The 26,012-nt window shown below is 38.5% G+C and overlaps 1 protein-coding gene across 5 annotated transcripts in view; it reads right to left on the bottom strand.

Moving 5' to 3' along the window:
* The window catches only part of EGFR (epidermal growth factor receptor), a 156,417-nt gene that overhangs the window by 101,782 nt on the left and 28,623 nt on the right, over positions 1 to 26,012 (bottom strand). The gene's annotated exons all lie outside the window — the stretch shown is intronic.

Here is a 26,012-nt window from a genome sequence, read left to right as displayed (position 1 = left end):
ACAACATGCTGTTTTTCCACAAAAGCAAATAAAAGTACTCTTTTTAAATTTTAACTAATCATATCAGAAATAAGTACTTGTATATATAACTATTCTATGAAATACATATATATTTAAGATATAAATGTTCATATACATTTCTATACAGTAATAATTAACAAACAATATAATGTTATAAAATAAAATTATTCTTTCTGTAGTCACTTCATTTTTCAAACAATCAATATTAAATTTGATTATTATCTAAAATGTGTGGTTAACACTACTACAGCAAAAAGGAATTCAAAATAATACTCACCAATAGTTCATACAATACTATGCGGGCATGCTTTTAAAATGGATTTTATAAAGCTGCATTCCATCTGTTTTCCCACACTCTCTTCAAGACATATAATGAATGTAACAGATTACTTATATCATGGCTACATTTTGCTCAGAACTTTGTTTCATGCCAGAAATAGTAATTGTTCATACACATTTATGGTTATTCCAGAAACACAGAGCTAAAAGAGAAGTAGTTGCTTTGGGGAAATTCTATATTGTTGCTTTTTATTTAAACTCTGATATTGAAACAATACTTCTACAACATTATTTTAATGCCTGACAATCTTAATTTTGGCCCCCCTCCCCCAAAATCATAACATAATCATGTGACTGCAGGACACTGCAAACTGCCATATGGGTGTAACTGTAACCATGGTGGGCAGATTGTCAAAGCTTGGAACTAAGTCATAAGTATCCCTGGGAAGGTCCATCATGGACTACCTATATGTTTTCATCTAAGGCTCTTATAAGAATGAGAAAAAAATATTTTAAACACAGTGGATACAAAATATTTATCTAAGTTTGCATTAAATCCTATAGCAAAAAATTGCACTGTGTGAAGAAGTACTGTTCTAGATTTTGGCTAAAATCAAAAGACAGATTATTACATTATAAGAAAAGAGGGGAAAAAACTACCAACTCTTCCAGTTTCTAATTATTTGATTGTGTGTGTATGTACATAGACACATACATAATTATTAAAAAAAACTTAAATATTTTAAAATAATAATTTGATTATCTGTTCTTCTATTATATTTAGTTTCTTAAAGGGTACAATTTCACAATATGCCATCTCCTAAAAGAGTTTATTTTGGTATTTCTTTCTCCAATCACATTAAAACTGAGAAGCAGCCTAAGGGCAGTTTGGTGTGGTGGTTAAGACATCAGACAAGAAACCAAGATAGCATAATTCAGTGATGGCTAACCTTTTTGTCATCACATGCTGAAAGAGCGTGTGCACAATAGCACACACACACGTGCATGCACCCATAATGCAATGCGCGCATGACCCCCCCATGCTCCGCCCCCTGTACATGTCATGTGATCCCTGCATTCCCCCTGAACCTGCTGCCCTGTTTTGGGCCTAGGAGGCCTCCCTGCAGCCTCCTGGGACCAAAAATGGGCCACCCCCGCAGCCCATTTTTGGTCCCAGGAGGCTGCAGGGAGGCCTGCTAGGCCCAAAACGGTCCGCACCGCATCTTCCTGCACTCCCCGAGCATGCGTGCATGACCCCCTGCCCCTTAAATCATCAGATATGATTTAAAACAGTGGTCACTAACTGATGGTCCGTGGATCACTAGTGATCTGCGAGAAAATTTTGATGGTCCATGGAGAAATATTGGAGTATTTTTGCCAGTGCACTTAGTAGAGCAGTTGCTCCGAGATGACCAATAGGCCAGTCCTGTGAGTGTGACTACTACAGCTCTGGAATATGGGATCAGCTGAGGCGGGGCCGGACATCTCTGCCCTGGAGTGGCATGTGCAATTTTGCAGGTGGTGCAATACACAAAAAGGAGCGCAACCCTCTCCATCCAGAATGAAATAATGGTGCTGTTGCTGCGGTGAGAGAGGGGGAAGTGCAAGCGGGCCAAAGCAGTGATTGCGATGGCTGGAAGCTGCAGGAATGAAGCACTACTTGCACTTGTGCAGTATCAGCAATCCAACTCAGTATATTTGCGCCAGCTGGTGGTGCAAAGCAGTCCTGTCTCCTGTTGCTTGGGACTCGGAGCAGTAAATGGTGACCGGTCCAGGGACCAGCTGGATTTTGCTCTCCATTGCGGATGTCAGATTGGCCCCCTGCATGCTCGTTTCTCAAGGAGTGGGCCAAAGTTTTTTGCACTGCTTCAGCGAGTGCTCCTTGCAAGACGAGAGCTTGCAGGGGACCGATATGGTGTCCACGGAGAGCAAAACTCAGCTGCGCCCTGGACCAGACGCTGTTTACTGCTCTGAGCTCCAAGTGACAGGAGATGAGGGCTGCTTTGCACCACCGGCTGGTGCAAATATCCTGAGGCGGAATGCTGATGCCACACAAATGCAAGTAGTGCTTTCTCCCACACTTCTTCTGGCCCTTGTTGGTGCTCCGCGCATCTCAGTCTCTCAGAAAGATGCTTGATTTCCTCTCAGCCCCAAGACACTGGCTAGCCCGTGAAATGAGAGAGAGAAAGAGAAGCAGAGAGAGAAGCAGAGAGAGAATAAGAGAGAGAGAAAGAGACAGTGAGAGAATCAGAATGAGAGAGAGAGAAAGAGACAGAGAATGAAAGAGAGAGAATGAGAGAGTGAGAGAATAAGAATGAGACAGAATGAGAGACAGAGAAAGCGAGAGAATGAAAAAGAATCAGAGAGAATCAGAGAGACAGAATGAAAGAGAGAATCACACAGAGAATCAGAATGAGAGAGAGAGAGTGTGGGGGGGGGAGAGAGAGAGAGAAAGAGAGAGGAAAGAGAGTGCCTGAAGGACCCCATCCCGTCACTGGAAGTCCGGCGCTTCATCAAGCGGCATGCTGGATTCATATTAGTGGTCTGTGGGATTTAAAATTATGAACTTGGTGGTTCCTGAGGTGGAAAAGGTTGGGGACCCCCGATTTAAAGGAAACAAAACAAACAAAAAAACTTAAGATATTCGGTAAAACACAATTTTTCATAATTATTCTTTATACATTCTTTACATTCAGAAATTTTTAAAACAAATGTGCTCTTTATGGATGTGTTGCAAATTAATATTTTTTTTTGTGTCTGTGTATACAAAAAAACCACCATTTTAAATGTTTGTGATTTAAGTTGTCAGGACCAAAGAGAAAATGTTTTTTCTTTCTGGAAAAAAAAATTCCAGATAGAGACACACAGGATTCAAATTACAGCAGCTACAGCCAAACACAAATCTTTTGGTGGGAAATAATAAAACAAGATGCTAAGAAATGCAGGCAATATGTGCCAAGGCAAACCCAATTACAGGGAACAACATATATAAAGCATAGATGCTGGAAAAAGAAAGAATAAAATTGCGCTATAGGAAATATCATCTAGTATGTATGTATAGGACTAAAACTTGGCAAGTTGGAAGGGGTAAGGTAATAGGGTTGTGCCAAAAACAATACGGATGAGAAATAGAGAGCAAGCTGAATATGATGGAATACAAATATAGATGTCAGCTGAAGTTAAGATCCGCAGGAAGAAAGGCAATGAAGTGCCAAGGATATGGGAAAGAGGGACAGAGTAGGAAAGCAGCTGGAAAGAAAGAAAGGGAAAAGTGGCTATTATTCCTTTCTTGACTTCTTTCCACTCATGTAGCTAACAAACAAATTACACAGTGTTTGGGGTGCATAATCTATAAAGTAGGAGAAGAATATGATTCTTCATATAGACAATAAACAGTTTGCAAATAAAAGGATTTCAGACATGTATCTAGGCAGCTTCAGAATCACTTAAACACAACAGGGATTCTGCACATTAAATGAAAATAGAATAATATGCTTCATAAGAAAAATGAAATCAGTCCTGTCCGCCTGGAAGTCATTTAGTGGGTTCCCACACTGTGTGGGTTTATATGATGTCACCATTTTTTATTTATGCAAAGAAACTGTAAAAGGGAAGCCAGCAGTGGTGGAAAATACAGAAATGAAAGCAGTAAAAATAAAACATTTTAAAGTCCATCACTGTAACTAGCAACATATAGGAATTCAAAAGGTAGTTTATGAGCTCTAATTAAACCCTGAATACTAATTCATTCAATAATCAAATCATTTATGATTCTTACATTCTCTCCATTGCCGTGTACACTGGTAAATAAATTTTACCAGTATACATTCAAAAACCATACATTCAAAACAGACATTTTATTAAATACATTTCTTAGTGCTTTATAAACATTGTGTTGTCTGGGTATTTAATTTGCTTAACAATACAAATTACAAATTAATCTCCATCCCTTTTTTCCAACTATTTTAACTATTGGTAAAATAAATTACATATTTGATAATATTCAGGGTCCTTTTTCTGCTTAATTTCAATGTCAATCTATCCATTTCTGCACAATCTAATATCTTCTTAACTATGTCTTCATCTCGCGGTATATCTTCATTTTCTTGTATTGTGTGAAAATAATCTTTGCTGCTGTTAAAACATTTTAAATACATTATTTTCTTATCAATTTTTTCTGATATTATACCTAATAAAAAAAATCAGGTTTGTAATCTGTATGTTCCCCTATCATCTTTTCTAACCACATGTGTAAATAATATTATTTAATTATTACCGTGTTTCCCCCAAAATAAGATCCTGTCTTATATTTTTTTGAACCCTGAAATAAGTGCTTGGCCTTATTGCCATGCTCCCAAAAGCCCAATTGGGGTTATGATTGGGGGATGTTTTATTTTGGGGGAAACCAATTAATTAGTTTTCTTAATTATTAATAAAACTTTAAAAAGCAATAAAATTACATAAAATACATTATAGAAACTAGTACAATAAAGGTGCCTCTGTATTTGTGTGTATATATATATATATGTAATACAAACATCTGTGGCAATTATCAGAATTTGTGCTAAACTTCAACTGTGAGTAGGATGAATTAGCGGAAATTTTGAGTAGTTTGGAGCACTGGCAAATATCACCTCTGGCTGGCCCCAGAGTGGGGAGGGAATGGGGATTTTGCAGTATCCTTACCTTGCCATGCCCACCAAGCCACGCCCACCAAGCCACACCCACCAAGCCACAACACACCCACCAAGCCTCGCCCACAGAACCGATAGTAAAAAAAAATGAATATTACCACTGGATGGTACAACAAACGACAGTACAAAATCAAACAACCTAGAACAGAGGTGTCAAACTCAAAGCCCGGGGACCGGATCTGGCCCACGGGGTGCTTAGACTTGGCCCATGGTGCTGCCCTGGAAACAACAAAGAACTGGCCCGTGATGCCTCTGCCAATGAAAACAGAGCTCAGGAGGGCTGCACACAGGTCCTCCTGAGCTCTGTTTTCACTGGCAGAGGGTTGCAGAAGGCTGTCGCAGCTGAAAATGGAACTCAGAAGCCATTTTCTCTGGCAGAGCGCTCAGGCCACTACAAGTGCCCCTGGCACGGTAATGCTGAGCTGCCCAAACCCACCCTGGCCACACCCACTCCAGCCCCCCAAGGTCAAATACAACCCAGATGCAGCCCTCAATGAAATCGAGTTTGATACCCCTGACCTAGTTTCAAGAATACTAAATTTTGTAAATATGCATATTGGAATACTATTAAAAATGAAACATGACCTTAGCTAGAAAAACCTCACAAGTTGCAGGAATAAAATGTCCCCCCTTTGAACAAAAGACTCTTAATAGACCTGTGATGTTATACTGGGGTCACTCTTGTCATGTAATAAAGAAGCCCGGAACTGCACCCAAAATAATTATGTATTTGATAGAGCCGTACTCTATTGGAATCCCATATTCTGCCATTTATGAATCCTACTGTTGGTGGGACAATAACAATAGCACTTTAGTTTTTTTATAATTTATTGCAAGTTGTTCTCTTAGACAAAAGGAAATCAATACCTTCAATGTCCACCCGCCCAGACGTCTCTGTGCATGCGCAAAAGCATCAGGCACTAGTGTAGAAGTGTTGTGCACGAGCGCCTATGAGCGAATCGGTAGCAACAGGATTTGAAACTCACTATTGCTTCAGTGTCCTTCTCATTTCTACTCAAGAAAAAGACAAAATTTTAACATTGCTGGAATTGTACACTTTGCTAACATTGGACAGTGATGATCAGAAGATGAGAGAATCTGAATTATTAATCTGATGTAGAAACTAAAAAGGAGGCTATAATACTGTGTCTTACCAGTCTTTTGATGGAAATACTAATAAGTCTATTTTCATGACTTTTCAAATTAGCAATTCTTGAAAAATGAATATGCAATCATGTTAAAATTACTAAATATTACTAATATTACTAAATATTCAGTCTTAAACAGGAAACCATTTATGTTTTGAGAGGGAAAACATTTTATTTATTTTATTTTATTTATTTTATTTGCATTTATATCCCGCCCTTCTCCAAAGACTCAGGGCGGCTTACACTATGTCAGGCAATAGTCTTCATCCATTTTGTATACTATATACAAAGTCAACTTATTGCTCCCCAACAATCTGGGTCCTCATTTTACCTACCTTATAAAGGATGGAAGGCTGAGTCAACCTTGGGCCTGGTGGGACTTGAACCTGCAATATTGCAAGCAGTTGCTGTTAATAACAGGCTGCATTAGCCTGTTGAGCCACCAGAGGCCCCATAAAAACATAAAGGGGAAAAGAGTTTTCTCTCTTTTCCCCTTTAAACTAACCAACAGTATAGCATTTGAGGCTATATTTATAAGGTTTATTTTATATTAAATAATTCTAAAGGAACAAACATAGTTAACTTACTTCTTTGTCTCCACCCAGGCATCAGAATATAATTAAACAAAACCAGATGATTTGTTATTCATCTGCTAGCAAAGATGGCCTCATAGAACTGTAATAAAATATTTACACCTAAGTGGTATAGCTAAGCATAAGTTGGTTAAGAAGAAAAATTGATTAAACTGTCAGGACAAAAACAGCTATATCCTAGTGTGACTTGAAATGTTGTAAAAAGTTCATTACTTAGCTGACATTTGAAATGAAAATTGTTGCAGCAGTTTTAAATTAAAATTCTTTTGCCAGATAATTGCCAGATAATTAATATTCTAATTACAGGACAAAATAAAGGTATTTTAGTACCTCCATTTTTTGAGGAACCACAGAAACTATATGAAAATATAAAACATTGTTGTTTACGTGCTTATAAAAGAATCCAATATACAATAGAAAGGTGGGGTGGTAATATTTCTACTTTTGACAGGCTGAGATATTTAGCTAAACAATCAAATAAAAAAAAAAACATAGGCAGAGAACATGCCTTCAAATCACTACTGATTCCTATCAACTGCCTGGACAAGTCTCTGCAATTTTTAGAAGCAATCTACTATTTCCTACTCTTCCTAGGAATGAGCGACTGGCCCAAATTGCTTTGTGCCTAAAATAGAATTCAGAGTCTCTGATAACCACTATATCAACTGGGTCTCATTAATAGAGGTAAATTATCAAAAAGCTGACAGATGAAATGGTAAGGAAACAGGAACAGAGAAATGGGACTGACTTAGATCTCAAGATGGAACCTGTAAAGTCATGAAGCATGGAAGAAGTTGGTTACAGAATATTGAAGGAGATACTGAGAAGTTGATTGTGTTAATGTAGAAATAATGTCTTTTGTTAAAAATAAATTATAGAAATAGTACAATAAAAATATAGTTATAGTATGGATTGATGATACAAGACGAAGAAGGCCAAAGAATATGGTGACTAACGTAAGAGTTGCAGTAGGAGCTCTGTCCTTTTGAAATCTAGTTAAGGCTGCAGATCTGAACCCATATTACATCTTAGAGAGTTAACAATTTTATTCATTTGTCCATTGGCTCTAAATATCTAAATAGTTGCAACTATATTCATTTTTTCTTCCATTCAACCCTGTCTGATTCATGTAGACTAACTGAACAAGTTTCTGCAGTTTTCTTGGCAAGATTTGCAGAAGTGGTTTGCTATTGTCTCCTTCCTAGGGCCAAGAGAAAGTAACTGGCTCAATGTATTAACCAATACACCAACTGATTTTCAACTCTATTTATACAAAACTACAAAGAGACACATATAAATGGCCTACAAAATATGTACTGTTCTCCAGTGTTAGCCTGCATCAGATACACCTACATAAGAAATCATAAGAAATTATGTTTATACTTTTACCTGTTATCTTATATATAATTGACAAATAAATAAATAAAATAAAATAAATGAACTGAAGTGTGTCTGATTTTTTTAAAAAAGTTGCTGCGTTCCTGTATTATGGCTATTCAGCCATTTTTACATATGTTACCACAAATTCTTGATTCTCCAACATATTAAAAAGCAGCAAAGTGTACTGAACACAAAGCAGAAACATTAGCAAGATGCAAATTCAATTTCTTCATATAGTTACATACAATAAAAGCCTGAACTTGAGCTTCATCTTGGCCTATAATTTAATTTGTCATTTGAAGGCCTCTATAAATGTACTTTTGGTTTGGGAAATAAAGAAAAGGAAAAAGAAATAAGCACTCTTCAAAATATAGTGAATGGAAAATGTACAACACAGCCAAATTCCTGGTTTGCTCAATACTTCTCCTTGCTGTTAATCCTTCCAATTCGTTAAACTCCATTCTTGTTTCCTGCTCTCCTTCTCTTGTTTTTTTGGCACAGATTTTACCTGCCCTATGCAACTTGAATGTCATGTTTAATCTTTTCAATCAGGTTGCCATGGAACTATGAAAAACTTTGCAGTTCTTCAGAATTAAACAGATATTCTTGGATGTGTCATTGTAATAAAAATATTGTTCTCGTCTCTAAAAGCCTGTCACATACTGCAATGAGTATGAAGACTTTTTTCAAAAGAAGGATAGATTAACATTTACTAATTTAAATTTATTAATTATTACTCAATAGGCACCTCAGATGAGCCACTGGTTCTTTCATCCTCAATAAATAAGTTAAAATTCATGAGGGGGGAGGGGGGTCAACAAAAGGATTCATCATGGATTTTTATTCTAGTTTTTCTTGGAAATACTAATTTTTATTTTAACAGAAAATTAGCAATTATTTGTTAGCTTAATATTATTAAACAATAAAACAATAAATAATATTAAACAATAGTTTTATTTATTACATCATTCTGATGGTTGTAGTAGACCCATAGAGTAGTAAGGTATAATTTCGGCATCTGGGTTTAAAAGATAAGGCATACTCTTGTTCCTTGTTGTCTTGCTTCCTTTGCTATCATTTGGTAAATATTCTAGGATGTTTAAGTAAGATTAACACAAATATGGTGGTACTTTATCTCTACCCTGTTTAAATGTTTAAAAGAAAAATATGCATTCTTTAATAAAAGGATCAAGTCTTATAAGAGTGATATAAAATAGACATGATTTCAGGACTAGTTTGAACAAAGCTTGGGAGTTTATGGCGTCTATGAGGATAATGGGCATATCTCAAGCAATATCAATACATACATAATACATAAAGGAGGTCAAACTTTTGAACTAGTTCTTTTTTGTCAGAACAAATGGGTATTGATCTGAACAAGAAAGGTATTTTCATCTGCCCTTAGTTATGATCAGATCGCTTTCTGGTCCCAGTAAAATAGATGGCCCACATCTTCCATGGTAAAAAAAAATACCGTAATTAGAATGATCTGCCTCAGCCACTTTATGGATCTGGTTCAGGGGTAGTCAAACTTTTTATACCTACCGCCTACTTTTGTATCTCTGTTGGTAGTAAAATTTTCTAACCACCCACTGGTTCCACAGTAATGTGCCTTGTATTGTCGTCTGCGCATGCCTCTCACACATAGTGGATTGGGTTTGTGGGGGGGGGGGCGCTGGCTACCAGCTCTGCTTGTCTGTTACAGCTGGGTGGTGTGGGGGGAGATGCATGTGCTATTCTGGGATGAGGCTCTTTTGTTTGTGGTCGCACTATAGTGCCATTTAGTTTCACTTACATAACGTGAACTAAACTTATGCACAGGCGATACAAATATACAAATAGTATATTTTCAGAAATTTAAATTGTCACGAGGAATTTTATGAAAACCTAATGAAAATGTTTTTAAATAATGCTATGAATTTTTTTAAAAAAGTCAATTAAATTTATAAAAAAGAAAAGTGCTTCAGTATCGGACAAAACCCCTACCGCCCACCATGAAAACTGGAACGCCCACTAGTGGGCGGTAGGGACCAAGTTGACTACCACTGATCTGGATAGTTTCCTGCAGATATTTGTGGAAACTTATTTTTCAGTGATCCTGCAAGTATTCTGTTGAGTCTTGGTTGCTCTAATAACAGGATGTGGCCCATGTGTTTGACAAGATAGTAGCCTGAACAGCCTTTCTCTGTCAGATATAGCCAATTAGTTCCTTGGAAAGACTTCAAGGAAAGGAATCAGCAAGAGAAACATCTGGAGTGCTGATGAGGATGAATAATGAAGTTGACCAAAATCAGTAGGAATTCAGGTTCAAGCCGGTAAAGCAACTAAGAAAGAGAAGCATTGTTATTTATCCTCTTTTACTTTGTTAGTGGGCTATCATTCTGCATGCTATTTAGTATAGACAATTATTTTTTAGAACAGATAGATATTTCACTGGCTGTTGTGACCAATTAGCATAGTCCTAATCTTCATGAGCAAGGTCCAATGAGGTAACCAGATCCCACATTGTCATGTTATCTGGATTCTTGGTCTCTGGTCTATGAATTGAATCAGGTCTTTCAATGTTTATTCTCAGCCATCTCTATTTTTGATATTTGAAATGCTAGCTCTTTGGAGGTCCAGAGAAGCATACAAATGGATCCGGAGGTGATCAATCCTTTGCCTTGAGATACAGCAGCAGTGCAGGCAGCTTTAACAAGGCTTATTGTGTCTTCATTAACAGGGTTTTCCTGGATCTGTCTGTATTTAACACATATCAACCAGATTAACCTACCATTTCCAGATTATTTACGGGACCGCCTACTGCTACCGAATACCTCCCACCGACCCGTGCGCTCTCATAGAGAGGGACTCCTCAGGGTGCCGTCAGCGAGGCAATGTCGTCTGGCGACGCCCAGGGGAAGGGCCTTCTCTGTGGGGGCTCCCACCCTCTGGAACGAACTACCCCCCGGACTTCGTCAGCTTTCGGACCTTCGGACCTTCTGCCGCGGGCTTAAAACATACTTATTTAATTGCGCAGGACTGAGTTAGATTTTAAATTTATGGGTTTTAAATTGGGTTTTATTTCTATATTTTTAATTATTGGGCTTTTAGAATAAGTTTTTTAATTGCTTTTATATTGTATTTATGTGTTTTTAAGTGCCTGTAAACCGCCCTGAGTCCTTTGGGAGATAGGGCGGTATATAAATATGATCAAATAAATAAATAAATAAATAAATAAATAAATAAATAAATAAATTACTATGGTCAATGTACAATTGAAGAGATTTCAAAAGGAAGTAGAATATATGGATTCTTTTCAGTCTGGATATAGCATAGTCACAGCTTGTAGATAATTCACTGGGGTGTGTGTGTTATTAATGTTGAATATTGTTGCCCGAGCTGTAAAGGAGATCCAGTTTCTGGAGTCTATGTGCCTTTGGATAGGTAAAGTTGTCTGAAGTTAAACCCTCGCAAGACAGAGCTGTTGCTCTCTGAATTAGGTATATTGTGTCTTGGGGACTCAGAGCTATCTCTCTGTGAGGGGAACATTTGCTAAGCACCAGGTGCTTCCTGTTTACAGTAAAACAATCTCATAAGTGATTCCATCATCATCATCACTTGTCTAGATTATTGACAATGAACCACGGTAGACTTCTAGGTGCATCTATTTATGCACCTGAATATACTTTAAAACTGTTTATCATAAAAATTTTATTCCCCCCATTCTTTTGGCTTTCTGCAAGTTATTAAAAACTTTTTTTCCCAGAAAGGTTTTTGAGATAAACTGGCAGAAGCAAAATGACTGATTATTGGGTGATTTTTTATATTTTTATTTTATTTTATTGTTTATTTCTTATATACTTTTATCATTGATGCTTTGTTAGATATGTTAGATTATTTCATCTAATATATGTAAATTTCTTTTGATTGTGGGTGCAGTACAAATCTATTATCAATTTGTTGTATTGTACCACTATATTTCCAAGAACTAGCTTTACAAAAGATGATAGTGTTTGTCTGTTAAAGGGCTGAAGAAATTCACATTTTAAATGTTAAATCATATGCATGCTACATATTTAATTTACTCCTATGTAGTTTATAATATATATAGTAACAGTTTAAACCCAGCAGGTGACAAATTAGATCATCCATCCTACAATGAGCTTTTCACTTACAAATCCTTTGTTTATAAAAACTGAATTCCTGAATTACAGCTAATGTCACAAAAAGATGTAGAAAATCTGGTTACATTTTCACTCGTGTTTGTGCAATCTGTTACTGAAAATATAACCAGAGGTCAGGAATCTATTGATGAAATAGTCCTAAAATGTGGATGAAGAAAGAAGTGTAAGCTATATTTATTCTTTTCTAGGACAGATCTATTTATAATGTTTAGGAAAAAAACCAAAAAGAATTTTGGTCTGTTCCTGCATTTATACATTCATTCCTTTATATATAAATCAAATTTATAGGCCAAAACAATTCTGGGCAGCATAGGAATTAAATCCAATGCAACTAAAAATAAACCTACAAAAAAGTCAGCATCAGGCAAATAACCCAGGGACTAAAATATCTAAAATATGCTACTGATAATATTCCCATAATGGCACATATTTCTTAACCCAAGTTTTGTGAAAGTCTGGATTAATTCTGCTATCACTGCATACTGCTGCAAATTTATCGACAGCAATCTGCGAATGCTGTCAATATAATTTACTTGGACTTCAGTAAAGCATTTGATAAAGTAGACCATAACCTACTACTAGATAAAGTAGAAAAATGTGGGTTAGACAGCACCACCACCAGATGGATTCATAACTGGCTGACCAACCGCACTCAACATGTAGTCCTCAATGGAACTACATCCACATGGAGGGAAATATGCAGCCGAGTACCCCAAGGCTCTGTTTTAGGCCCAGTACTCTTCAACATCTTCATCAATGACTTGGACGAGGGGATAGATTCGGAACTCATCAAATTTGCAGATGACACCAAGCTGGCAGGAATAGCCAACACTCCAGAAGATAGGCTCAAGATACAGAAAGATCTTGACAAACTTGAACATTGGGCACTATCTAACAAAATGAAATTCAACAGTGAAAAAAGTAAGGTTCTACATTTAGGCCAAAAAACCAAAATACACAGGTACCGTATATGTGGTACCTTGCTCAATAGTAATACCTGTGAGAGGGATCTTGGAGTCCTAGTGGAAAACCATTTAGATATGAGCCAGCAGTGTGCAGCAGCTGCCAAAAAAGCCAACACAGTTCTGGGCTGCATAAACAGAGGGATAGAATCAAGATCATGTGAAGTGTTAATACCACTTTATAATGCCTTGGTAAGGCCACACTTGGAATATTGCATTCAGTTTTGGTCGCCACGATGTAAAAAGGATGTTGAGACTCTAGAAAGAGTGCAGAGAAGAGCAACAAAGATGATTAGGGGACTGGAGGCTAAAATATATGAAGAACGGTTGCAGGAACTCGGTATGCCTAGTTTAATGAAAAGAAGGATTAGGGGAGACATGATAGCCGTGTTCCAATATCTCAGGAGTTGCCACAAAGAAGATGGAGTCAAACTATTCTCCAAAGCACCTGAGGGTAGAACAAGAAGCAATGGGTGGAAACTAATCAAGGAGAGAAGCAACTTAGAACTAAGGAGAAATTTCCTGACAGAACAATTAATCATTGTCATAAAGAACAACTTGCCTGCAGAAGTCGTAAATGCTCCAACACTGGAAATTTTTAAGAAAATGTTGGATAGCCATTTGTCTGAAATGGTGTAAGGTTTCCTGCCTGGGCAGGGGGTTGGACTAGAAGACCTCCAAGGTCCCTTCCAACTCTGATATTATTATTATTATTATTAAATTTAGATCTCTATCTATCCTAACTCAATTAAAGTACATGGGGCAGACAAGTGAACAAAGGGTTTTATGAAAATGAAAATGAAGTAATGGAAAATGGAGAAACAAAGAAAGATTAACTGATCTTTCGCCAATAACCAGAGTGCTTTCCAGAGTGTCACTTGCTACAATTCCTGTCCTAATTATTCTGATAAAATAGATCAATACATTTCATAATATAAAATCTTCCTTTCCAATCTTCATTTGATAGAACAAACAATATCCCACTCCTAAGGGGTGCTTATAGTTGCATAATAAATGCTTAAAAGTTATTTGATGCATAATTTTTCGTACCTCTTTCCCTCCCATTTTAATTATATGATTGTTTTCGTTTTCAAAAATAGGCTTTTCATACATGTTCACATTCAAAGGGCCATTCAATAGTGTATCTGTTTTCCTTAGTGGATCTCAAAGCACACTCACTCATTTAAGATTTTCAAAAATACCAGCATGCATACTACTTTTAAAAAATAGAGTGGGAGAAATGAAGATGAACATAACAAGAATCTGAAATATATTTAGCTCGCTTTTTTCTCTTTGGTATAACTTTTAATTTTTGTTCAGGTGAAGTTTATGCCATCTGTTTTTAAAATCATTTTTGTCTCTGGCTTCTATTCTGCTGTTTAAGCAAAAATAATATTCTCGTAAAATTTAAAAACTGCAGAGTGTGAGGAGGAATAATTATTTAAGTACCATTACAAACTTTTCAGAACAGTTTATGAAAAAGATTAATCCCAAAACCTCAAAATAGTACAATGATATTCCAGATGAAATCAAGGTTAGGCTGTATTGGAAAGAAAATGCTTTATAGAGAAGAAAACAGCCATAGACATCTGCCTGAGAAGAAGGGGGACAAATGACGAAAGATGTATTATGATACCATAACATAAATTATGTGACTTATATAATTTTATATAATATTCTTGAACTTGGGAGAAGTTTGGTTTTACCCTACAATGTGTTTTCCTGCAGGCAACAGCGCAAAAAGCAACAGAGCTGCAAGGCAGGTAAGGGCCTGGCGAGGGGGGAAGAGACGGCAAGAGGAATGAGCCCCTCTCACTCCATGCATCTTACTTCTCCCCTGCCACCCCCCCTTGATAAAGAGCTGGCTGCTATGGAAAAGGGAGCCAGGCGGGTGCAGGCTTTGGGCATCTGGGGCTGCCGGGGGTCGCCTGGTGGAGAGGCGGGAGCAGGGTGGGAGTTTGGAGGCAAGGGGGGTGGATAGATGGGAGGCAGGCAAGTGCCAAGAACTCCGGGGAGATTCCCACCTTTTGTTGCCCCAGCAAACAGCTGACAAGCAGTTGTGTTGCGCTGCTACAGCAGCGCAACCCAGCAGCAGCCATGAGGTGGCCACACTTGTCGCCACCTACACCCCAAAATAATAAGACCGTCCCGATAATGCCAAGCCCTTATTTCAGGGTTCAAAAAAATATAAGACAGGGTCTTATTTTCGGGGAAATGGCAGATAAGTGAAAACAGTAAAGAACAGCTCTGTCACTGTAACTATATGATATTTTATCTTTAGTAAAATATATTTCTGCCAGCATTGCCTAAATGAATGTCAACACATTGTTGATATTCATAATTTCAATAAATTAGATGTTCTATATAGAATAGAATGAACTGGAAGTGACCTTGGAGATCTTCTAGTCCAGCCTCCTGCTCAAGCAGAAGAACCTATACCATTTTAGATAAGTGACATTCTAGACCAGTGATGGCTAATCTTTTTTTCCTCGGGTGCCAAAAGCATTCACACGCATGCCCACACCCATAATGCAATGCCCCTCCGCATGTCCTGTGCATGTGCGCACAATCCCCCATGCTCCCCACCACCCCACGCATACATTGTGGTCCCCCCGTGCCCCATTTTGGACCTAGCAGGCCTCCCTGAAGCCTCCAGAGGCTGGAAATGGCCCGTTTTCAGATTTCTGGTAGGCCTGTTTTTCACCCTCCCAGAGCCTCTCATGAGCCCTGAACTTACCTGCCATCTAAAACAGGCCACGGGAGGCTCCTGGGAGGGGAAGGGTGGCATGGGTATCCACATGCATCTCCCGCATGCGCAGCAGAGATCCAAAAATCAGCTGGGCAGTGGGAGGCACATGTGCATGTGCGATGAAGCTGATCTAGGATGACGGCTCGTGTGCCTGCAGAAATGGCTCCACATGCCACCTGTTGCATGCATGCCATAGGTTTGCCATTCTTAAAATATCCAGTGATGGAGCACCCATGATTTCTGCAGGCAAGCTGCTCCACTGGTTAATTGTCCTCACTGTTAGGAAATTTCTCCTTAATTCCAGGTTGCTTCTCTCTTTGATTAGTTTCCAACCATTGTTTCTTGTCCTGCTGGTGGAAAATAATTTGCCCCCTCTTCTTTATGGCAGCCCCTCAAATACTGGAATACTGCTATTGTGTCACTCCTAATTCTTCTTTTCTTTAGATTAGCCAAACCCAAATCCTGCAGCTGTTCTTCATATGGGTTTTAGCATCCTACCCTTTGATAATCTTAGTTGCTCAACATCTTTGTATCAACATCTTTTATGTAGTATGGTGACCAAAACTGTAGTATTCCAGGTGTGGTCTTATTAGGGTTTTATAAACAGTACTAATACTTCATGTGATCTTGATTTAATGACTCAAGGGATTTTATTAGCTTTTTTTGCTGCTGCTGCACACTGCTGGCTTATATTCAAGTGATCATCCACTAAGACTCCAAGATCCCTCTCACATTTACTGTTTTTGAGCCAGGTCTTTTTATTTTATTTTATTTTACTTATTTATTTGTATTTCATCAAACATGTATTTTATGACAGATACAAGTATAAGTATAATTATAAATACATGAAATGGATTCAAATAAAAGAAAACATTAGGACAGGGAGGGTAGGCACACTGGTGCACTTATGCATGCCCCTTAAAGACCTCTTGGGAATGGTGTGAGGTCTACAGTGGACAGTCTAAGGTTAAAGTTTTGGCGGTTTGGGAAAGAAACCACAGCATCAGGTAGTACATTCCAGGCATTGACAACTCTGTTACTGAAGTTGTATTTTCTGCAGTCTAGTTTGGATCGGTTTACCATGAGTTTCTATCTATTGTGTGCTTTGTATTGTTTTGGCTGAAGCTGAAGTATTCATTGGCTGGTAAGACATTGTAGCAAATGATTTTATGTACTTTGCTTAGGTCAGACCAAAGATGGCAAAGTTCTAAGTAGCCTAAACCCAAAATTTGAAGTCTGGTGGTATGAGATATTTTATTGCGAGCAGAGGAGTGGAGGACTTTTCTCCTGAAATATCTCTGGATTTGTTCGATTGTATTAATGTCCGATATGCAGTGTGGGTTCCAGACAGATGAGCTGTATTCAAGAATTGGTCTGGCAAAAGTTTTGTATGCCCTAGTTCAATATTACTGGAAAAGAAGCTATGTAAGATTAGGTTAACAACTCTTAAATGTTTTTTTAGCCATGCTGTTACAGTGAGCTTTGGTACTTAGATCATTTGAGATGAATACTCCAAGATCTTTGACAGAGTGAGGGTCGTCTATTAGGTCGTATCCGCCCAGCTTGTATTTTGTTTTCTGATTTATTTATTTTTTTGCCAATGTGTAAGACAGAGCATTTGTTGGTTGAGATTTGGAATTGCCAATTGTTTGACGATTCTGACACATAGTCAAGGTCTTTTTGTAGAGTAGCAGCATTGTCAGTGGTGTTGAATAGTTTTACATCATCAGCAAAGAAAACACACAGTTGCTTCTAATATGATTGCAAAGGTCATTTATATAGAGTGTGGGTCCTAAAATACTGCCTTGGGGGACACCGCTGTTAACAGGTACAGGGTTAGATAAGGTGTTCCCTATGTTGACTACTTGTTGCCTGTTTGATAGTCTTGAGTAATTAGTCTTATTTTTAATAAGTTTAATAGTTTTGACTAATCTTTACTTATACCTTTGGTTTTTCATGCCTAAATTTAAAACTTTACGTTTCTCCACACTGAAATTCATTTTGTTGTATAGGGCCCAATGTTCAAATTTGTCAAGATCTTTTGGATCCTAAGCTTGTCTTCTGCTGGGGTGTTGGCTATTCCTGCCAGTTTAGTATCATCTACAAATTTGATTTGTAAATTTCCCTTCTATTCTCTTATCTAAGTCATTTACAAAGATATTGAAGAATACTGGACCTAAGACAGAGCCTTGTGGTACCCCACTACTTACTTCTCTCCATGTGGAGATAGTACCATTAAGGACTACTTGTTGAGTATGGTTTGTCAGCCAGCTACAAATCCATCTGGTGATGATGTTGTCCATTTCACATTTTTCTAGCTTAACAAGAAGTAGGTTGTGGTCTACTTTGTGAAATGCTTTACTGAAACCTAAGTATACTATGTCCACAATAATTTGTTTAAACAATTTGTGCATAAGAGCACAAACGTGCCTACCGTTCCTGTCCTATTGTTTTTCTTTTTTCTTCATATATATATATATATATATATATATATATATATATATATATATATATATATATATATATATATATATATATGCTTATACCTCCTTATATTTCCTCATATATATGTTTATATACTATATAATCTTTTTGTGTGATGCTTATATATATTGTTGTGACAAAATAAATAAATAAAATGAAAATAAATAAATTACTATATGTCTGCATTTTAATAAAACTTTACGGACTATGATGCCCAAGTTACTAGTGATGTTAATAATCACCAAGAAAAAAAATCACAGCAAATCATCTACTTGCAATAGTTTAGATTTTAATTTAAGAGGTGTATCTGGACTAGATACACATCTTTTCCCAGATTACTTTATCATATAAACTCAATTTTTTTGCATAATAAGCCTTTATTAAATCAGTTTCCTTCCATAAAAACGTAATTGTAATAAATTACACTCAATAGTTTTATAATAGACAAAGTCATTTATAGCTGCTTGACTGATGATCTCTTGCCTATAGTAGATATGACTGGCTTTCATGAACCTCAGATAGAGAGATTTTCCAAGCCAATCATAATAGATCCTTTTCAATTGAGAGATTGTAGCACATTCTTTATCTATTAACTTTCAATGTATTGCATATTAACTTCTATCTTTTCCTTTGTGTATAACCTCCTGTAGAGTGACAGAGTTACAAACTGGGTTTTTCCCTAATAGTACCTGCAAAGGCCAGGAATTAAACCTGGGATTGTATTTATTCAAACAGATGGTCTACCACTCAACTTCAGTGCTGCTTTTTGCAATGAGGATAGATGGAGAGAAATAGATAGAGTCTGCAAGGATTTGGAGTTCAAGTTTTTTGGAAAGGAAGCAGTGTTAGAAAAGGCAATTGCTTTACCAGGACTTTTTGAAAATATTCATTTTCAAGGGAATGTATATAAATCATACCTAGGACTAATTTCATATAGCATCTTTAAGCCATTCCAGAAGCAATATATCAATAACATAGATAGGCTTTATATTAGCCATGTCTCTCCTGTGAAAATCCTTATTAATTTAACACATTAGAAAGAAGAAATAGGCATTTCTGACTGTTAATGACTACAGATACATATTGCCCATTAATTCTAAAATGAATTTTCAAGTAAAAGTTGAGCATCTTGGATATAGTTCACCTGGGAGAGGCAACTGCCCCTCTTCACCAGTTTCCATGTATGTATATATTCTTCTTTTTTATATATCTTTTTCAGGAATAGTAATGTTTCTGGTAATAGTGCTAGGATATTTGAATGCAAGAGGAGAAATTTTCTGTTATAATGACTACTACGCTTATTTCTCTGGCTATGATAATCCATTTGGAAGCTGCTTTAATTATATCTATGGGTAGTTACTTTTATTTAAGTTGTGGCTTAATTGATAATTATTTTATATCTTCATACAAGTCATGGAAAGAATATAAATTTCTTGTGCCTCAGATATAATTTTCTAGCTACCTCCTATCTCTCTTCCCCAAAGCATTTTTAGCTTTATAACTGAACCTGAAATCAATAAACTGTAATGATTGATTACTGTAGTTTGCTAGAATTGGAAAACGCAATGTTTTTTCCCCACTAGATTATTTTTTTTGCTTGCATAAATTGGAGTTGATATAGCAACTTAAATGCATAAAACTTCTTTTTTAAAAAATATGAAGGGGAGTGATGGACTTCTCTTTATAGAACTTATTTAGAAAGGCATAAAAACTACCTGTTATTTCTGGCACATCTTTCTCATTTGGAAATCTGTTTCTTGAAGTTTGGGAGAAAGATGTGTGTCCTAATCATATGTATTATCATGCTTATAAGACATGTGAAGTAATATTTTATTCCTTCTGACAAAACCAGAGCTGTGTAGGCCAGGTGCTAGGCCTAACAGGCTATATTGAAGCAGGATTCCAATGAGGCCTCAAAACTATGTTCATAGACCCTCCGAGCCCAACAGCTACCAAAAACCCTCAAGAAACCTCTAAAACACTGCAAAGACTGTTTCACGATCTCCCGGGACAACGGATCACCTGCAGTAGCCGTCAGCCATGCCACCATGGTCTCTCCTAACAACAAAATTTACCTCATGGTGAAGTTGGAAGGTGTTCCCTGTAAGATGGAGGTGGACACTGGTTCCTCCAAGTCCCTGATCTTGTGGACCACATTCCAACAGCTGTTACTCAGCAACGCTTCAACCCGTGCCCGGTTAGACTGAAGGACTATCAAGGGAAGTCTATTCCAATAGTGGGATGCGGTACCTTCAACATTATCCGTAAGAAATTCTCCAGCCGCCTTCCCCTTATCATCATGAAGGGTAACCTGCCCAGCCTCCTGGGCTTAGATTGGTTTGCTGCACTCGGGCTCAACATGTTGGGCATCCATGCCACAGTTCCTGACATTTCCAGCAATCTATCTAGTGAGTTTACAGACGTTTTTGACAGCTGCCTAGTAAATATATGGGGAACCCTGTTTCATTCAATTTGGACCCCCAGGTAGCGCCAATCCATTTGAAACCTAGAAGGGTGCCATTTGCGCTCTGTCCCAAGGTGGACCGGGAGCTACACAAACTTATAGCCCAAGGAGTCCTCAAGCCCATTGACCATTCTAAATGGGAAACCACCATTGTGATTCCCTTCAAACAAGATGGCTGATTATAAGTGCAAAATCAATAAGGCTTTACAAACCAACCTCTACCCTGTGGCTGTGATGCAACATCTCCTCCACTCTTTAGGCCCTGGCAACATCTTTGCCAAGCTAGACCTAGCACAGATGTATCAGCAGCTCTCAATTGATGAGGCAACTGCTATGGCTCAAACCATCGTCACGAACCATGGAGCTTTTAATGCCTCCAATTTGGGGTTAGTGTAGCCCCAGGCATATTTCAGAGCCTGCCTCAGGGGCTGACAAGGGTAGTACCCTACTTTGACGACGTTCTAATCTCTGCCTCCAATCAGACAGAATTCATTGATAAATTGAGAGCTATGCTGGCATGTTTCAGATGCGCTGGACTCAAATTAAAGTGAGAAAAATGCAATATAGGGGTTTCTCAGGTAGAATTTCTGGGATTCCTTATTGACTCCCAGGGAATCCATCCCACTCCTTCTAAGGTGGAGACTATCAAAAAGGCGCCTACCCCTTCTAATAGTTGAACTACAAACCTTTTGGGGGCTACTTAATTTTTATGCCATTTTTCTGCCCCATACGGCTTCACTTGCAGAGCCTCTCCACTGGTTATTAGACTCCAAAAGACCTTGACATTGAGATCGAAAGGCAGCAGCTGCTTTCAGGGCTATTAGGGATGTTCTGACTTCCACTGCAGTACTCATCCAGTACAATGACAGTCAGCCGCTGTCTTTGGCATGCGATGCATCATCTTGGCGTTGGGGCTGTCCTAAGTTACAGCCTTCCTAATGGAATGGAAGCCCCAATTGCTTATTACTCTCGGACCTTATCAGAGAAAAATTATAGCCAATTAGATAGAGAGAGGCTTTGGCGGCCATAGCAGGAATCAAATAATTCCACGATTACATATATGGTTGGTTCTTTCATTTGTTAACAGACCATAAGCCTCTTTTGGGGTTGTTGGCTGGAGATCACCAAATCTTGTCACTGCGAATGTCATGGTGGACAGAATTTTTGGCTGCCTATAATTACCAGCTCCACTATAGACCTGGCAAGAATTTGGGACATGCCAACGCTCTTAGTCACTGCCTGCTTCCACTGTCTGTCCTAGACCCAGACCCAGCAGCCTCTGTTCTGTTAATAGAGGAGCTGGAGCTGCAGACTCCAGTATCCACGATGGATATTGCATGTCATTCAGCAATGGATCCTGTCCTCTCCCAAGTTCCAGATGGGTGTGTAGGGGGTAGCTGCAAGTGCCAGTGCCATCCGAGTTCCTATCCTACCACTGCAGATAACATGAGCTGTCTGTGCAAAAGTGATGTCTCCTGTGGGGAAGCCAGGTGGGGAAGCCGGCTTCTGAATTAAGGGTGCCAATTTTGAATTGCCTGCACAATGCCCACTCTGGCATCATATGAATGACATCTCTAGGATGCAGTTATGTGTGGTGGCCCAAGATGGATCAGGGAATTGAGGAGTGGGTAGCCAAATGCCAGCAGTGTCAGCAATCCAGACCAGCTCCCACCGTGGCCCCCATCTGGGAGTTGGAGACACCTGGAGAACTCTGGTCACAGGTCCATCTAGACTTGGCCAGCCCCTTCCTAGGCCAGACCTCCATGGTCTTACTAGAAGCCTATTCCAAATGGGTGGAGTTGGCTCTTATGCCATCCACCACTTCAGAGGCGGTTATAAAGGTCCTGGGAATGCTATTCATGACCCACGGGTTGGCCAACATTGTGGTGTCAGACAATGGTCCCCAGTTCACATCAGCACCCTTCCAGATATTTCTTGCCAAGCATGGCAAAGGCCATTCCCTGACAGCCCCATTCCACCCAGCCGCTAATGGCTTGGCCGAATAGGCCATCAAGTCGGCTAAAGAGGTATTAGGCTGCCTGGGCCCTGACAATTGGCACAACAAACAATACCACTATCTCCTAGCACAACACACTACCCCATGCCTGATCACCAAGCCCTGCAGAAATACTCATGGGTTGTCAACTCTGGACAAATCTAGACCGACTGCACCACAGCTATGCCACTGAACAACCCCCCGACACATATAACCACACCAGAACTTTTACCGTCAGAGATGTGGTCTTTGCCCAGATTTATGGGGCTCATCCAAGATGGCTGCCAGGCCCCATAATACAACTCACTGGGCCCTACTCTTACAGGGTCAAACTTGACGATGGTCGAGTTGGCACCGACACATAAACCAGCTCAGAAGGAGGTTCCCAGATGCAGCCAATCAATGACCAGGGCAGGCCCAATCATACCCTGTGGAAACACCATACCCAGTGGGCCTCCAAGCCCAGCCAGAGACCCACCACTAAAATGTTCTCCGTGCCAGACTTACCTGGGGAATTGGGCCTTCCAGCAATGAACGGACCTCCATCTGGGTTGATGGTGCAGTCGCCAGGAGTTCTGGAGGACTATACGCCAGTTCCTTTGGCTGCTGCCCATGCACTGAGACGATCTGGACGGAGCTGACGTTGGCCAGTGTACTTGTCTGACTACGCATGTGCCATCTGGGAGGAGAGGGGTGTTAAGTCCTTGGGATACAATGCCGCTCAAAAACTTGCCGACTGCCGGTTCATCCTGATTGGTTGAGATGCGAGCAACCAGTCAGTGGGAAAACGCAGCACTGCCATTGGTCCGCCCCTTCGACAGCTCCTATATTTAAATAGCTGTCAGATGACAAACGTTGTTACCCTCACAAGTTTGCTTTGTTGGTTGTTATTGTTAGTAATAAAGGTTGTTTATAAGCAGCCTGACTAGTCTCAGTTCCTGCCTGCCTAGTTCTCCAACAGAATATTATCTGCTGCAAAAATCTCTACCAACTAATTAATAACATGCTGAGTGATAGGTCCTTTCAAATAATAATGGGGGACAATATAAGTAAGGTTAGGAAGATTAAACAACCGCCTCCTACAAGTTCTGTAATGGCATCTACACTATTCAACTTATATATATCAGATATGCCAGTGACAGGGGACACAAATTTGGATATTCTGATGATTTGGTCATAGCAGTAAAAGAAAAATACATGGAGGTAGTCGACAGCCTCCTGTCCAAAGAACTTAAAATCTTGAGAAAATTCTTCACTGACTAGAGACTCACGCCTAGCACTAGCAAAACAGTAACTTTGTGCTTCCACCTTAACAACAAACTACCGTATGAAGCCCCAAAGGTTTACTTAAACAACAATTTACTTCCCTATGATCCCTATCTAAGGTACCTTGGAGTAACATTGGACTGGACTCTCTCCTACAAGATGGGATATTCTCTTAGAGAATATGATGGCAGAAATCAATACTAAGAACAACATACTACAGAAATTATGTGTAACTAAATGGGGAGCCTCAGCTCTCACCCTCAGGTCATCAGCCCTAGAGTTGGTCTACTTGCAGCAGAATACTATGCTGCTGTATGACTTAACAGCTGCCAAACTAGTAAGTTAGACAGCAGACTCAATGACACCATGAGGATTATAAATGGATGTATGAAAACCATTCTAACTTGCTGGCTTTCTGTTCTGAGCCATACAGCACAGCCAGCTTTAAAAAGGAAAGATGCAATAGTGAGAGAATACAGAGAAATTATGAACAACTCACTCCTATTGGTGCCTGTGGACATTCCTCATTAATCAGCAGGAAGACTCAAATCCAGAAAGCTCCCATTGGCATTTACATAAAAACAACTTCAACATCAATTCTCAATGGAAAGCCAACTGAGTTGCTGAATGCCAGTTATAGAAGAGATACAAATGACCCCTCAAAAAGGTGCCAGGCTTTGTACTATGTCAGCAATGGATAATCTTGTATAAAATACATACCTCACATAGCGTATGCTGGGACTCTCTATGTAAATGGGGTATAGTATCCTCCCCTCAGTGTAACTGTGAGGTCCCACCTCAAACTGTAGATCACATTGTGAATGTCTGTAATTTGAAGGCACATACCAGTCCAAAATCTGAATTTTGAAATTTAAACAATGCTACGCTTCAATGGTTAGATAGGCTAGACATTGATATTTGAACATAGATCTTTTTGATGTTCATATTTTATTGGATGTACTAATCTAATTGAAATATTTTTATTGCTAGTCCATGTATGATATGCCCTATGCTAAATCAATAAACACTAAGTAAGTAATCAATCAATCAATCAATCAACAATCAATCAAACAAACAAACAAACTAACCAGATGGAGCAGGGTTTGACTTGATGTAGGATAGCTTTCAATATGATTGTTCTGTTCCTAGAGAATCCTCTTCCTGATTGATCAATGATAGTTATTATTACTATTCCAGTTTTTGTCAGGGAATATGATTTTAAGCAAAGAAAAATATATTCAATAATAAAGAATCAATGAGTAGAACAGGAACGTATTACACATACAAATTACAAGTACACTGCAGTTTTGTCTACTCACTTTGTTTAAAAAATAATCTATTGATTATGAATTGATAGCCAACTTCTTTCTTTGGCCATGACTTATTCCTTTGAATAACTTGTTCTATAAATCCAAATGTATGTACTTTTCTACTCTTTTACACTTTCTTTAAACTCTACTCTCAAGCTTTGCATGTAAGCTACACTTCTAAATAGTTTATTTGGAAAATATTTTGCTGAAGTTAATTGAACAATCCTATCCCACATGGAATCATTATTTATAGAAATCTAGCCCTCAAAAGAATTCGTTCATTTATTTAAAATGTTTATCAGATTAATCCTAGAAAAGAAGCCACACTCTGTAATTAATATTAGGTGTCTTTGGTGCTCTCTGATCTTGCTTGTTTTTTTGCAGATGTTTCATTATCCAAACAAGGTAACATCAACAGCACTGATATTACCTAGTTTGGTTAATGAAACATGCAAGAAAACATGCAAGTTCAGAGAGCACCAAGGACACTTCATGTCAAC

This window comes from Ahaetulla prasina, chromosome 4, assembly GCF_028640845.1.
Source record: "Ahaetulla prasina isolate Xishuangbanna chromosome 4, ASM2864084v1, whole genome shotgun sequence".
NCBI lineage: Eukaryota > Metazoa > Chordata > Lepidosauria > Squamata > Colubridae > Ahaetulla > Ahaetulla prasina.
The sequence above is the reverse complement of the archived record's forward strand: the minus strand, read 5'-3'. Positions and strand labels throughout refer to the sequence as shown.